Here is a 12,946-nt window from a genome sequence, read left to right on the forward strand (position 1 = left end):
CAGTCGTTGTTCATGTATCCCCCTGTCTTTCTTTGAAGTCCTGTTTTCCGTTGCCTGTTTCGTAGACACGACCAAAGGTCCCAGTGTACTTCTTGGGGACGTGTGCAAAATCATCATGGGCTGGACGCAGAATTGTAATAATGGTTTGTGGCAGCCTCACTGCAGCAGTGGCCTGTGACGCCAAATCGAGTTGCGCTTGGAAGATGCAAGCCTACACCGGGAAGCCGATCAGCGGAGGCCCGGAGAAGAACCAGGGGATGACGGTCGTGCTCGATGTGACAGAGGGACTGAGGGGTCGCAACATCAGGTTTGACAATTTCTTCACCTCTTACAGACTAGCGCAGGAGCTCCTGAAGACGGAGATCACCATGGTCGGCACGGTTCGAAAGAACAAGCCGGAGCTCCCGCCCGCACTATAATTCACATTCTTGGATACCATGACTTGGACAACTGGGAACCTTCACAGACAGTAGTGGTTATTGCACTACATTGGAAGTTTTGTTTTTGGCGTACATAATGGCCTGAGGATTGTTTGTGTGATGTCTAAAGATAGAAGGAGACTGGTTACACAGAAAGTGAAAGCATTGATCAAAGGTCATCAATTCAAACATTCATCATGATTTTGTCTTCACAATGAGAGAAATGATGATGAGGTGGATAAAAGCTGCCGTAACCCGGATTTGAACCGGGGTTGCTGCGGCCACAACACAGAGTACTAACCACTATACGATCACAGCGGGGTCATCACGTGGTCAGTGGCCATCTCAGTTTGAATGAGATACACTTTTGCCGATGTAAATCAAGCTCGTACAAAAAAGCATAACTGTTTCCGCCCAGTCTCGAACAGGGGACCTTTCGCGTGTGAGGCGAACGTGATAACCACTACACTACGGAAACTGGCACTTGGTATTCACCGTGCCAACGGGCAATCGATACAAATGGATAGACTGTCTATAGTAGCAGACAGAAGTACTTGACAGCTGTTGTACATGTTTCTGTAGTGTAGCGGTTATCACGTTCGCCTAACACGCGAAAGGTCCCCAGTTCGAGACTGGGCAGAAACTGTTTTGTCCGGTCCATCGGTGCAGATTGGAGTCCATGAACCTATGCCTGCTGTTACCTTGTTGTCTCCGCGTCGTTGCACCAGTACTTCTCAGTTTTATTCCATAAGGTAGTGATTACCATGAAGACATTCTGGGCGTACCACTCCCAAACACAAGAAGAGCAAACTGGTGTATGCCGTCCAGAGCAGTGAGAATGCACAGACCTGTACATTGGGGCAAACCCAACAAGCATCTTACAATTACGTCGCTCAACACAAGAATGCCAGCTCTTCAGGACAAGAGTCAGCAGTTCACCTACAGTTGAAGGAAAAGCGACACTCCTTTGTGGACAACAACATATACACACTGGACAAGGAAGACAGATGATTTGAAAAAGCCAGAGCAAATATCACCCTTACACTCCCCTTAGATTATGATGACTCGTTCTGAAGCATTTACTTGAGCTTCCTCTTGATTGGTGAAGGCCTGAGCACCGGTAGCAAGTATTATTGCCCAAAAGGTGACTAAATTGAATAATTCTATAGCGGTGCAGGACTAAAGGATTCCCTGACCGGGAATCGGACCCGGGCCGCGGCGGTGAGAGCGCCGAATCCTAACCACTAGACCATCAGGGACTTGACAGGGGGGTTGTTTTTAGCAATTTTTGACAAGTGACCACACATTTCTTTATGACCAGTTATGCAGACAATCACGGTTTCATTCACAGGTTTGATCAAACATGTCTCTGATGGATTAGAAGCAGTGCAATTTCTATGCATTTCTCTTCAGTCGTTGTTCATGTATCCCCCTGTCTTTCTTTGAAGTCCTGTTTTCCGTTGCCTGTTTGGTAGACACGACCAAAGGTCCCAGTGTACTTCTTGGGGACGTGTGCAAAATCATCATGGGCTGGACGCAGAATTGTAATAATGGTTTGTGGCAGCCTCACTGCAGCAGTGGCCTGTGACGCCAAATCGAGTTGCGCTTGGAAGATGCAAGCCTACACCGGGAAGCCGATCAGCGGAGGCCCGGAGAAGAACCAGGGGATGAGGGTCGTGCTCGATGTGACAGAGGGACTGAGGGGTCGCAACATCAGGTTTGACAATTTCTTCACCTCTTACAGACTAGCGCAGGAGCTCCTGAAGACGGAGATCACCATGGTCGGCACGGTTCGAAAGAACAAGCCGGAGCTCCCGCCCGCACTATAATTCACATTCTTGGATACCATGACTTGGACAACTGGGAACCTTCACAGACAGTAGTGGTTATTGCACTACATTGGAAGTTTTGTTTTTGGCATACATAATGGCCTGAGGATTGTTTGTGTCATGTCTAAAGATAGAAGGAGACTGGTTACACAGAAAGTGAAAGCAATGATCAAAGGTCATCAATTCAAACATTCATCATGATTTTGTCTTCACAATGAGAGAAATGATGATGAGGTGGATAAAAGCTGCCGTAACCCAGATTTGAACCGGGGTTGCTGCGGCCACAACACAGAGTACTAACCACTATACGATCACGGCTGGGTCATCACGTGGTCAGTGGCCATCTCAGTTTGAATGAGATACACTTTTGCCGATGTAAATCAAGCTCGTACAAAAAAGCATAACTGTTTCCGCCCAGTCTCGAACAGGGGACCTTTCGCGTGTGAGGCGAACGTGATAACCACTACACTACGGAAACTGGCACTTGGTATTCACCGTGCCAACGGGCAATCGATACAAATGGATAGACTGTCTATAGTAGCAGACAGAAGTACTTGACAGCTGTTGTACATGTTTCTGTAGTGTAGCGGTTATCACGTTCGCCTAACACGCGAAAGGTCCCCAGTTCGAGACTGGGCAGAAACTGTTTTGTCCGGTCCATCGGTGCAGATTGGAGTCCATGAACCTATGCCTGCTGTTACCTTGTTGTCTCCGCGTCGTTGCACCAGTACTTCTCAGTTTTATTCCATAAGGTAGTGATTACCATGAAGACATTCTGGGCGTACCACTCCCAAACACAAGAAGAGCAAACTGGTGTATGCCGTCCAGAGCAGTGAGAATGCACAGACCTGTACATCGGGGCAAACCCAACAAGCATCTTACAATTACGTCGCTCAACACAAGAATGCCAGCTCTTCAGGACAAGAGTCAGCAGTTCACCTACAGTTGAAGGAAAAGCGACACTCCTTTGTGGACAACAACATATACACACTGGACAAGGAAGACAGATGATTTGAAAAAGCCAGAGCAAATATCACCCTTACACTCCCCTTAGATTATGATGACTCGTTCTGAAGCATTTACTTGAGCTTCCTCTTGATTGGTGAAGGCCTGAGCACCGGTAGCAAGTATTATTGCCCAAAAGGTGACTAAATTGAATAATTCTATAGCGGTGCAGGACTAAAGGATTCCCTGACCGGGAATCGGACACGGGCCGCGGCGGTGAGAGCGCCGAATCCTAACCACTAGACCATCAGGGACTTGACAGGGGGGTTGTTTTTAGCAATTTTTGACAAGTGACCACACATTTCTTTATGACCAGTTATGCAGACAATCACGGTTTCATTCACAGGTTTGATCAAACATGTCTCTGATGGATTAGAAGCAGTGCAATTTCTATGCATTTCTCTTCAGTCGTTGTTCATGTATCCCCCTGTCTTTCTTTGAAGTCCTGTTTTCCGTTGCCTGTTTCGTAGACACGACCAAAGGTCCCAGTGTACTTCTTGGGGACGTGTGCAAAATCATCATGGGCTGGACGCAGAATTGTAATAATGGTTTGTGGCAGCCTCACTGCAGCAGTGGCCTGTGACGCCAAATCGAGTTGCGCTTGGAAGATGCAAGCCTACACCGGGAAGCCGATCAGCGGAGGCCCGGAGAAGAACCAGGGGATGAGGGTCGTGCTCGATGTGACAGAGGGACTGAGGGGTCGCAACATCAGGTTTGACAATTTCTTCACCTCTTACAGACTAGCGCAGGAGCTCCTGAAGACGGAGATCACCATGGTCGGCACGGTTCGAAAGAACAAGCCGGAGCTCCCGCCCGCACTATAATTCACATTCTTGGATACCATGACTTGGACAACTGGGAACCTTCACAGACAGTAGTGGTTATTGCACTACATTGGAAGTTTTGTTTTTGGCGTACATAATGGCCTGAGGATTGTTTGTGTGATGTCTAAAGATAGAAGGAGACTGGTTACACAGAAAGTGAAAGCATTGATCAAAGGTCATCAATTCAAACATTCATCATGATTTTGTCTTCACAATGAGAGAAATGATGATGAGGTGGATAAAAGCTGCCGTAACCTGGATTTGAACCGGGGTTGCTGCGGCCACAACACAGAGTACTAACCACTATACGATCACAGCGGGGTCATCACGTGGTCAGTGGCCATCTCAGTTTGAATGAGATACACTTTTGCCGATGTAAATCAAGCTCGTACAAAAAAGCATAACTGTTTCCGCCCAGTCTCGAACAGGGGACCTTTCGCGTGTGAGGCGAACGTGATAACCACTACACTACGGAAACTGGCACTTGGTATTCACCGTGCCAACGGGCAATCGATACAAATGGATAGACTGTCTATAGTAGCAGACAGAAGTACTTGACAGCTGTTGTACATGTTTCTGTAGTGTAGCGGTTATCACGTTCGCCTAACACGCGAAAGGTCCCCAGTTCGAGACTGGGCAGAAACTGTTTTGTCCGGTCCATCGGTGCAGATTGGAGTCCATGAACCTATGCCTGCTGTTACCTTGTTGTCTCCGCGTCGTTGCACCAGTACTTCTCAGTTTTATTCCATAAGGTAGTGATTACCATGAAGACATTCTGGGCGTACCACTCCCAAACACAAGAAGAGCAAACTGGTGTATGCCGTCCAGAGCAGTGAGAATGCACAGACCTGTACATCGGGGCAAACCCAACAAGCATCTTACAATTACGTCGCTCAACACAAGAATGCCAGCTCTTCAGGACAAGAGTCAGCAGTTCACCTACAGTTGAAGGAAAAGCGACACTCCTTTGTGGACAACAACATATACACACTGGACAAGGAAGACAGATGATTTGAAAAAGCCAGAGCAAATATCACCCTTACACTCCCCTTAGATTATGATGACTCGTTCTGAAGCATTTACTTGAGCTTCCTCTTGATTGGTGAAGGCCTGAGCACCGGTAGCAAGTATTATTGCCCAAAAGGTGACTAAATTGAATAATTCTATAGCGGTGCAGGACTAAAGGATTCCCTGACCGGGAATCGGACACGGGCCGCGGCGGTGAGAGCGCCGAATCCTAACCACTAGACCATCAGGGACTTGACAGGGGGGTTGTTTTTAGCAATTTTTGACAAGTGACCACACATTTCTTTATGACCAGTTATGCAGACAATCACGGTTTCATTCACAGGTTTGATCAAACATGTCTCTGATGGATTAGAAGCAGTGCAATTTCTATGCATTTCTCTTCAGTCGTTGTTCATGTATCCCCCTGTCTTTCTTTGAAGTCCTGTTTTCCGTTGCCTGTTTCGTAGACACGACCAAAGGTCCCAGTGTACTTCTTGGGGACGTGTGCAAAATCATCATGGGCTGGACGCAGAATTGTAATAATGGTTTGTGGCAGCCTCACTGCAGCAGTGGCCTGTGACGCCAAATCGAGTTGCGCTTGGAAGATGCAAGCCTACACCGGGAAGCCGATCAGCGGAGGCCCGGAGAAGAACCAGGGGATGAGGGTCGTGCTTGATGTGACAGAGGGACTGAGGGGTCGCAACATCAGGTTTGACAATTTCTTCACCTCTTACAGACTAGCGCAGGAGCTCCTGAAGACGGAGATCACCATGGTCGGCACGGTTCGAAAGAACAAGCCGGAGCTCCCGCCCGCACTATAATTCACATTCTTGGATACCATGACTTGGACAACTGGGAACCTTCACAGACAGTAGTGGTTATTGCACTACATTGGAAGTTTTGTTTTTGGCATACATAATGGCCTGAGGATTGTTTGTGTCATGTCTAAAGATAGAAGGAGACTGGTTACACAGAAAGTGAAAGCAATGATCAAAGGTCATCAATTCAAACATTCATCATGATTTTGTCTTCACAATGAGAGAAATGATGATGAGGTGGATAAAAGCTGCCGTAACCCGGATTTGAACCGGGGTTGCTGCGGCCACAACACAGAGTACTAACCACTATACGATCACGGCGGGGTCATCACGTGGTCAGTGGCCATCTCAGTTTGAATGAGATACACTTTTGCCGATGTAAATCAAGCTCGTACAAAAAAGCATAACTGTTTCCGCCCAGTCTCGAACAGGGGACCTTTCGCGTGTGAGGCGAACGTGATAACCACTACACTACGGAAACTGGCACTTGGTCTTTACCGTGCCAACGGGCAATCGATACAAATGGATAGACTGTCTATAGTAGCAGACAGAAGTACTTGACAGCTGTTGTACATGTTTCTGTAGTGTAGCGGTTATCACGTTCGCCTAACACGCGAAAGGTCCCCAGTTCGAGACTGGGCAGAAACTGTTTTGTCCGGTCCATCGGTGCAGATTGGAGTCCATGAACCTATGCCTGCTGTAACCTTGTTGTCTCCGCGTCGTTGCACCAGTACTTCTCAGTTTTATTCCATAAGGTAGTGATTACCATGAAGACATTCTGGGCGTACCACTCCCAAACACAAGAAGAGCAAACTGGTGTATGCCGTCCAGAGCAGTGAGAATGCACAGACCTGTACATTGGGGCAAACCCAACAAGCATCTTACAATTACGTCGCTCAACACAAGAATGCCAGCTCTTCAGGACAAGAGTCAGCAGTTCACCTACAGTTGAAGGAAAAGCGACACTCCTTTGTGGACAACAACATATACACACTGGACAAGGAAGACAGATGATTTGAAAAAGCCAGAGCAAATATCACCCTTACACTCCCCTTAGATTATGATGACTCGTTCTGAAGCATTTACTTGAGCTTCCTCTTGATTGGTGAAGGCCTGAGCACCGGTAGCAAGTATTATTGCCCAAAAGGTGACTAAATTGAATAATTCTATAGCGGTGCAGGACTAAAGGATTCCCTGACCGGGAATCGGCCCCGGGCCGCGGCGGTGAGAGCGCCGAATCCTAACCACTAGACCATCAGGGACTTGACAGGGGGGTTGTTTTTAGCAATTTTTGACAAGTGACCACACATTTCTTTATGACCAGTTATGCAGAAAATCACGGTTTCATTCACAGGTTTAATCAAACATGTCTCTGATGGATTAGAAGCAGTGCAATTTCTATGCATTTCTCTTCAGTCGTTGTTCATGTATCCCCCTGTCTTTCTTTGAAGTCCTGTTTTCCGTTGCCTGTTTCGTAGACACGACCAAAGGTCCCAGTGTACTTCTTGGGGACGTGTGCAAAATCATCATGGGCTGGACGCAGAATTGTAATAATGGTTTGTGGCAGCCTCACTGCAGCAGTGGCCTGTGACGCCAAATCGAGTTGCGCTTGGAAGATGCAAGCCTACACCGGGAAGCCGATCAGCGGAGGCCCGGAGAAGAACCAGGGGATGAGTGTCGTGCTCGATGTGACAGAGGGACTGAGGGGTCGCAACATCAGGTTTGACAATTTCTTCACCTCTTACAGACTAGCGCAGGAGCTCCTGAAGACGGAGATCACCATGGTCGGCACGGTTCGAAAGAACAAGCCGGAGCTCCCGCCCGCACTATAATTCACATTCTTGGATACCATGACTTGGACAACTGGGAACCTTCACAGACAGTAGTGGTTATTGCACTACATTGGAAGTTTTGTTTTTGGCATACATAATGGCCTGAGGATTGTTTGTGTCATGTCTAAAGATAGAAGGAGACTGGTTACACAGAAAGTGAAAGCAATGATCAAAGGTCATCAATTCAAACATTCATCATGATTTTGTCTTCACAATGAGAGAAATGATGATGAGGTGGATAAAAGCTGCCGTAACCCGGATTTGAACCGGGGTTGCTGCGGCCACAACACAGAGTACTAACCACTATACGATCACGGCGGGGTCATCACGTGGTCAGTGGCCATCTCAGTTTGAATGAGATACACTTTTGCCGATGTAAATCAAGCTCGTACAAAAAAGCATAACTGTTTCCGCCCAGTCTCGAACAGGGGACCTTTCGCGTGTGAGGCGAACGTGATAACCACTACACTACGGAAACTGGCACTTGGTCTTCACCGTGCCAACGGGCAATCGATACAAATGGATAGACTGTCTATAGTAGCAGACAGAAGTACTTGACAGCTGTTGTACATGTTTCTGTAGTGTAGCGGTTATCACGTTCGCCTAACACGCGAAAGGTCCCCAGTTCGAGACTGGGCAGAAACTGTTTTGTCCGGTCCATCGGTGCAGATTGGAGTCCATGAACCTATGCCTGCTGTAACCTTGTTGTCTCCGCGACGTTGCACCAGTACTTCTCAGTTTTATTCCATAAGGTAGTGATTACCATGAAGACATTCTGGGCGTACCACTCCCAAACACAAGAAGAGCAAACTGGTGTATGCCGTCCAGAGCAGTGAGAATGCACAGACCTGTACATTGGGGCAAACCCAACAAGCATCTTACAATTACCTCGCTCAACACAAGAATGCCAGCTCTTCAGGACAAGAGTCAGCAGTTCACCTACAGTTGAAGGAAAAGCGACACTCCTTTGTGGACAACAACATATACACACTGGACAAGGAAGACAGATGATTTGAAAAAGCCAGAGCAAATATCACCCTTACACTCCCCTTAGATTATGATGACTCGTTCTGAAGCATTTACTTGAGCTTCCTCTTGATTGGTGAAGGCCTGAGCACCGGTAGCAAGTATTATTGCCCAAAAGGTGACTAAATTGAATAATTCTATAGCGGTGCAGGACTAAAGGATTCCCTGACCGGGAATCGGACCCGGGCCGCGGCGGTGAGAGCGCCGAATCCTAACCACTAGACCATCAGGGACTTGACAGGGGGGTTGTTTTTAGCAATTTTTGACAAGTGACCACACATTTCTTTATGACCAGTTATGCAGACAATCACGGTTTCATTCACAGGTTTGATCAAACATGTCTCTGATGGATTAGAAGCAGTGCAATTTCTATGCATTTCTCTTCAGTCGTTGTTCATGTATCCCCCTGTCTTTCTTTGAAGTCCTGTTTTCCGTTGCCTGTTTCGTAGACACGACCAAAGGTCCCAGTGTACTTCTTGGGGACGTGTGCAAAATCATCATGGGCTGGACGCAGAATTGTAATAATGGTTTGTGGCAGCCTCACTGCAGCAGTGGCCTGTGACGCCAAATCGAGTTGCGCTTGGAAGATGCAAGCCTACACCGGGAAGCCGATCAGCGGAGGCCCAGAGAAGAACCAGGGGATGAGGGTCGTGCTCGATGTGACAGAGGGACTGAGGGGTCGCAACATCAGGTTTGACAATTTCTTCACCTCTTACAGACTAGCGCAGGAGCTCCTGAAGACGGAGATCACCATGGTCGGCACGGTTCGAAAGAACAAGCCGGAGCTCCCGCCCGCACTATAATTCACAGTCTTTGATACCATGACTTGGACAACTGGGAACCTTCACAGACAGTAGTGGTTATTGCACTACATTGGAAGTTTTGTTTTTGGCATACATAATGGCCTGAGGATTGTTTGTGTGATGTCTAAAGATAGAAGGAGACTGGTTACACAGAAAGTGAAAGCAATGATCAAAGGTCATCAATTCAAACATTCATCATGATTTTGTCTTCACAATGAGAGAAATGATGATGAGGTGGATAAAAGCTGCCGTAACCCGGATTTGAACCGGGGTTGCTGCGGCCACAACACAGAGTACTAACCACTATACGATCACGGCGGGGTCATCACGTGGTCAGTGGCCATCTCAGTTTGAATGAGATACACTTTTGCCGATGTAAATCAAGCTCGTACAAAAAAGCATAACTGTTTCCGCCCAGTCTCGAACAGGGGACCTTTCGCGTGTGAGGCGAACGTGATAACCACTACACTACGGAAACTGGCACTTGTTCTTAACCGTGCCAACGGGCAATCGATACAAATGGATAGACTGTCTATAGTAGCAGACAGAAGTACTTGACAGCTGTTGTACATGTTTCTGTAGTGTAGCGGTTATCACGTTCGCCTAACACGCGAAAGGTCCCCAGTTCGAGACTGGGCAGAAACTGTTTTGTCCGGTCCATCGGTGCAGATTGGAGTCCATGAACCTATGCCTGCTGTTACCTTGTTGTCTCCGCGTCGTTGCACCAGTACTTCTCAGTTTTATTCCATAAGGTAGTGATTACCATGAAGACATTCTGGGCGTACCACTCCCAAACACAAGAAGAGCAAACTGGTGTATGCCGTCCAGAGCAGTGAGAATGCACAGACCTGTACATCGGGGCAAACCCAACAAGCATCTTACAATTACGTCGCTCAACACAAGAATGCCAGCTCTTCAGGACAAGAGTCAGCAGTTCACCTACAGTTGAAGGAAAAGCGACACTCCTTTGTGGACAACAACATATACACACTGGACAAGGAAGACAGATGATTTGAAAAAGCCAGAGCAAATATCACCCTTACACTCCCCTTAGATTATGATGACTCGTTCTGAAGCATTTACTTGAGCTTCCTCTTGATTGGTGAAGGCCTGAGCACCGGTAGCAAGTATTATTGCCCAAAAGGTGACTAAATTGAATAATTCTATAGCGGTGCAGGACTAAAGGATTCCCTGACCGGGAATCGGACCCGGGCCGCGGCGGTGAGGGCGCCGAATCCTTACCACTAGACCATCAGGGACTTGACAGGGGGGTTGTTTTTAGCAATTTTTGACAAGTGACCACACATTTCTTTATGACCAGTTATGCAGACAATCACGGTTTCATTCACAGGTTTGATCAAACATGTCTCTGATGGATTAGAAGCAGTGCAATTTCTATGCATTTCTCTTCAGTCGTTGTTCATGTATCCCCCTGTCTTTCTTTGAAGTCCTGTTTTCCGTTGCCTGTTTCGTAGACACGACCAAAGGTCCCAGTGTACTTCTTGGGGACGTGTGCAAAATCATCATGGGCTGGACGCAGAATTGTAATAATGGTTTGTGGCAGCCTCACTGCAGCAGTGGCCTGTGACGCCAAATCGAGTTGCGCTTGGAAGATGCAAGCCTACACCGGGAAGCCGATCAGCGGAGGCCCAGAGAAGAACCAGGGGATGAGGGTCGTGCTCGATGTGACAGAGGGACTGAGGGGTCGCAACATCAGGTTTGACAATTTCTTCACCTCTTACAGACTAGCGCAGGAGCTCCTGAAGACGGAGATCACCATGGTCGGCACGGTTCGAAAGAACAAGCCGGAGCTCCCGCCCGCACTATAATTCACAGTCTTTGATACCATGACTTGGACAACTGGGAACCTTCACAGACAGTAGTGGTTATTGCACTACATTGGAAGTTTTGTTTTTGGCATACATAATGGCCTGAGGATTGTTTGTGTCATGTCTAAAGATAGAAGGAGACTGGTTACACGGGAAGTGAAAGCAATGATCAAAGGTCATCAATTCAAACATTCATCATGATTTTGTCTTCACAATGAGAGAAATGATGATGAGGTGGATAAAAGCTGCCGTAACCCGGATTTGAACCGGGGTTGCTGCGGCCACAACACAGAGTACTAACCACTATACGATCACGGCGGGGTCATCACGTGGTCAGTGGCCATCTCAGTTTGAATGAGATACACTTTTGCCGATGTAAATCAAGCTCGTACAAAAAAGCATAACTGTTTCCGCCCAGTCTCGAACAGGGGACCTTTCGCGTGTGAGGCGAACGTGATAACCACTACACTACGGAAACTGGCACTTGGTCTTCACCGTGCCAACGGGCAATCGATACAAATGGATAGACTGTCTATAGTAGCAGACAGAAGTACTTGACAGCTGTTGTACATGTTTCTGTAGTGTAGCGGTTATCACGTTCGCCTAACACGCGAAAGGTCCCCAGTTCGAGACTGGGCAGAAACTGTTTTGTCCGGTCCATCGGTGCAGATTGGAGTCCATGAACCTATGCCTGCTGTTACCTTGTTGTCTCCGCGTCGTTGCACCAGTACTTCTCAGTTTTATTCCATAAGGTAGTGATTACCATGAAGTCATTCTGGGCGTACCACTCCCAAACACAAGAAGAGCAAACTGGTGTATGCCGTCCAGAGCAGTGAGAATGCACAGACCTGTACATTGGGGCAAACCCAACAAGCATCTTACAATTACGGGGCAAACCCAACAAGCATCTTACAATTACGTCGCTCAACACAAGAATGCCAGCTCTTCAGGACAAGAGTCAGCAGTTCACGCTACAGTTGAAGGAAAAGCGACACTCCTTTGTGGACAACAACATATACACACTGGACAAGGAAGACAGATGATTTGAAAAAGCCAGAGCAAATATCACCCTTACACTCCCTTAGATATGATCTCTTGATTGGTGAAGGCCTGAGCACCGGTAGCAAGTATTATTGCCCAAAAGGTGACTAAATTGAATAATTCTATAGCGGTGCAGGACTACAGGATTCCCTGACCGGGAATCGGACCCGGGCCGCGGCGGTGAGAGCGCCGAATCCTAACCACTAGACCATCAGGGACTTGACAGGGGGGTTGTTTTTAGCAATTTTTGACAAGTGACCACACATTTCTTTATGACCAGTTATGCAGACAATCACGGTTTCATTCACAGGTTTGATCAAACATGTCTCTGATGGATTAGAAGCAGTGCAATTTCTATGCATTTCTCTTCAGTCGTTGTTCATGTATCCCCCTGTCTTTCTTTGAAGTCCTGTTTTCCGTTGCCTGTTTCGTAGACACGACCAAAGGTCCCAGTGTACTTCTTGGGGACGTGTGCAAAATCATCATGGGCTGGACGCAGAATTGTAATAATG

The 12,946-nt window shown here is 47.4% G+C and overlaps 22 non-coding genes across 22 annotated transcripts; 7 read left to right on the forward strand and 15 right to left on the reverse strand.

Moving 5' to 3' along the window:
* Positions 1-824: 824 nt before the first annotated feature.
* Positions 825-897, reverse strand: trnav-cac (transfer RNA valine (anticodon CAC)). Its single transcript has one exon. It is a non-coding gene; the product is annotated as a tRNA-Val (tRNA).
* A 94-nt stretch (positions 898-991) lies between these two features.
* trnav-aac (transfer RNA valine (anticodon AAC)) lies at positions 992-1,064 on the forward strand. Its single transcript has one exon. It is a non-coding gene; the product is annotated as a tRNA-Val (tRNA).
* A 542-nt stretch (positions 1,065-1,606) lies between these two features.
* trnae-cuc (transfer RNA glutamic acid (anticodon CUC)) lies at positions 1,607-1,678 on the reverse strand. The gene has a single exon. It is a non-coding gene; the product is annotated as a tRNA-Glu (tRNA).
* A 975-nt stretch (positions 1,679-2,653) lies between these two features.
* On the reverse strand, positions 2,654-2,726 carry trnav-cac (transfer RNA valine (anticodon CAC)). Its single transcript has one exon. It is a non-coding gene; the product is annotated as a tRNA-Val (tRNA).
* A 94-nt stretch (positions 2,727-2,820) lies between these two features.
* Positions 2,821-2,893, forward strand: trnav-aac (transfer RNA valine (anticodon AAC)). The gene has a single exon. It is a non-coding gene; the product is annotated as a tRNA-Val (tRNA).
* Positions 2,894-4,482: 1,589 nt separating this feature from the next.
* trnav-cac (transfer RNA valine (anticodon CAC)) lies at positions 4,483-4,555 on the reverse strand. Its single transcript has one exon. It is a non-coding gene; the product is annotated as a tRNA-Val (tRNA).
* Positions 4,556-4,649: 94 nt separating this feature from the next.
* Positions 4,650-4,722, forward strand: trnav-aac (transfer RNA valine (anticodon AAC)). Its single transcript has one exon. It is a non-coding gene; the product is annotated as a tRNA-Val (tRNA).
* Positions 4,723-6,152: 1,430 nt separating this feature from the next.
* Positions 6,153-6,224, reverse strand: trnah-gug (transfer RNA histidin (anticodon GUG)). Its single transcript has one exon. It is a non-coding gene; the product is annotated as a tRNA-His (tRNA).
* Positions 6,225-6,311: 87 nt separating this feature from the next.
* trnav-cac (transfer RNA valine (anticodon CAC)) lies at positions 6,312-6,384 on the reverse strand. Its single transcript has one exon. It is a non-coding gene; the product is annotated as a tRNA-Val (tRNA).
* Positions 6,385-6,478: 94 nt separating this feature from the next.
* On the forward strand, positions 6,479-6,551 carry trnav-aac (transfer RNA valine (anticodon AAC)). The gene has a single exon. It is a non-coding gene; the product is annotated as a tRNA-Val (tRNA).
* Positions 6,552-7,981: 1,430 nt separating this feature from the next.
* Positions 7,982-8,053, reverse strand: trnah-gug (transfer RNA histidin (anticodon GUG)). Its single transcript has one exon. It is a non-coding gene; the product is annotated as a tRNA-His (tRNA).
* Positions 8,054-8,140: 87 nt separating this feature from the next.
* On the reverse strand, positions 8,141-8,213 carry trnav-cac (transfer RNA valine (anticodon CAC)). Its single transcript has one exon. It is a non-coding gene; the product is annotated as a tRNA-Val (tRNA).
* Positions 8,214-8,307: 94 nt separating this feature from the next.
* Positions 8,308-8,380, forward strand: trnav-aac (transfer RNA valine (anticodon AAC)). Its single transcript has one exon. It is a non-coding gene; the product is annotated as a tRNA-Val (tRNA).
* Positions 8,381-8,922: 542 nt separating this feature from the next.
* trnae-cuc (transfer RNA glutamic acid (anticodon CUC)) lies at positions 8,923-8,994 on the reverse strand. The gene has a single exon. It is a non-coding gene; the product is annotated as a tRNA-Glu (tRNA).
* An 816-nt stretch (positions 8,995-9,810) lies between these two features.
* Positions 9,811-9,882, reverse strand: trnah-gug (transfer RNA histidin (anticodon GUG)). The gene has a single exon. It is a non-coding gene; the product is annotated as a tRNA-His (tRNA).
* An 87-nt stretch (positions 9,883-9,969) lies between these two features.
* Positions 9,970-10,042, reverse strand: trnav-cac (transfer RNA valine (anticodon CAC)). Its single transcript has one exon. It is a non-coding gene; the product is annotated as a tRNA-Val (tRNA).
* A 94-nt stretch (positions 10,043-10,136) lies between these two features.
* Positions 10,137-10,209, forward strand: trnav-aac (transfer RNA valine (anticodon AAC)). Its single transcript has one exon. It is a non-coding gene; the product is annotated as a tRNA-Val (tRNA).
* Positions 10,210-10,751: 542 nt separating this feature from the next.
* Positions 10,752-10,823, reverse strand: trnae-cuc (transfer RNA glutamic acid (anticodon CUC)). The gene has a single exon. It is a non-coding gene; the product is annotated as a tRNA-Glu (tRNA).
* Positions 10,824-11,639: 816 nt separating this feature from the next.
* trnah-gug (transfer RNA histidin (anticodon GUG)) lies at positions 11,640-11,711 on the reverse strand. The gene has a single exon. It is a non-coding gene; the product is annotated as a tRNA-His (tRNA).
* An 87-nt stretch (positions 11,712-11,798) lies between these two features.
* trnav-cac (transfer RNA valine (anticodon CAC)) lies at positions 11,799-11,871 on the reverse strand. Its single transcript has one exon. It is a non-coding gene; the product is annotated as a tRNA-Val (tRNA).
* A 94-nt stretch (positions 11,872-11,965) lies between these two features.
* Positions 11,966-12,038, forward strand: trnav-aac (transfer RNA valine (anticodon AAC)). Its single transcript has one exon. It is a non-coding gene; the product is annotated as a tRNA-Val (tRNA).
* A 542-nt stretch (positions 12,039-12,580) lies between these two features.
* Positions 12,581-12,652, reverse strand: trnae-cuc (transfer RNA glutamic acid (anticodon CUC)). Its single transcript has one exon. It is a non-coding gene; the product is annotated as a tRNA-Glu (tRNA).
* Positions 12,653-12,946: the final 294 nt, after the last annotated feature.

Source organism: Genypterus blacodes, unplaced genomic scaffold (assembly GCF_046128005.1).
Source record: "Genypterus blacodes isolate CSIRO-AG114 ecotype Tasmania unplaced genomic scaffold, CSIRO-AGI_Gbla_v1 ptg000013l_1, whole genome shotgun sequence".
NCBI classification, from domain to species: Eukaryota; Metazoa; Chordata; class Actinopteri; order Ophidiiformes; family Ophidiidae; genus Genypterus; species Genypterus blacodes.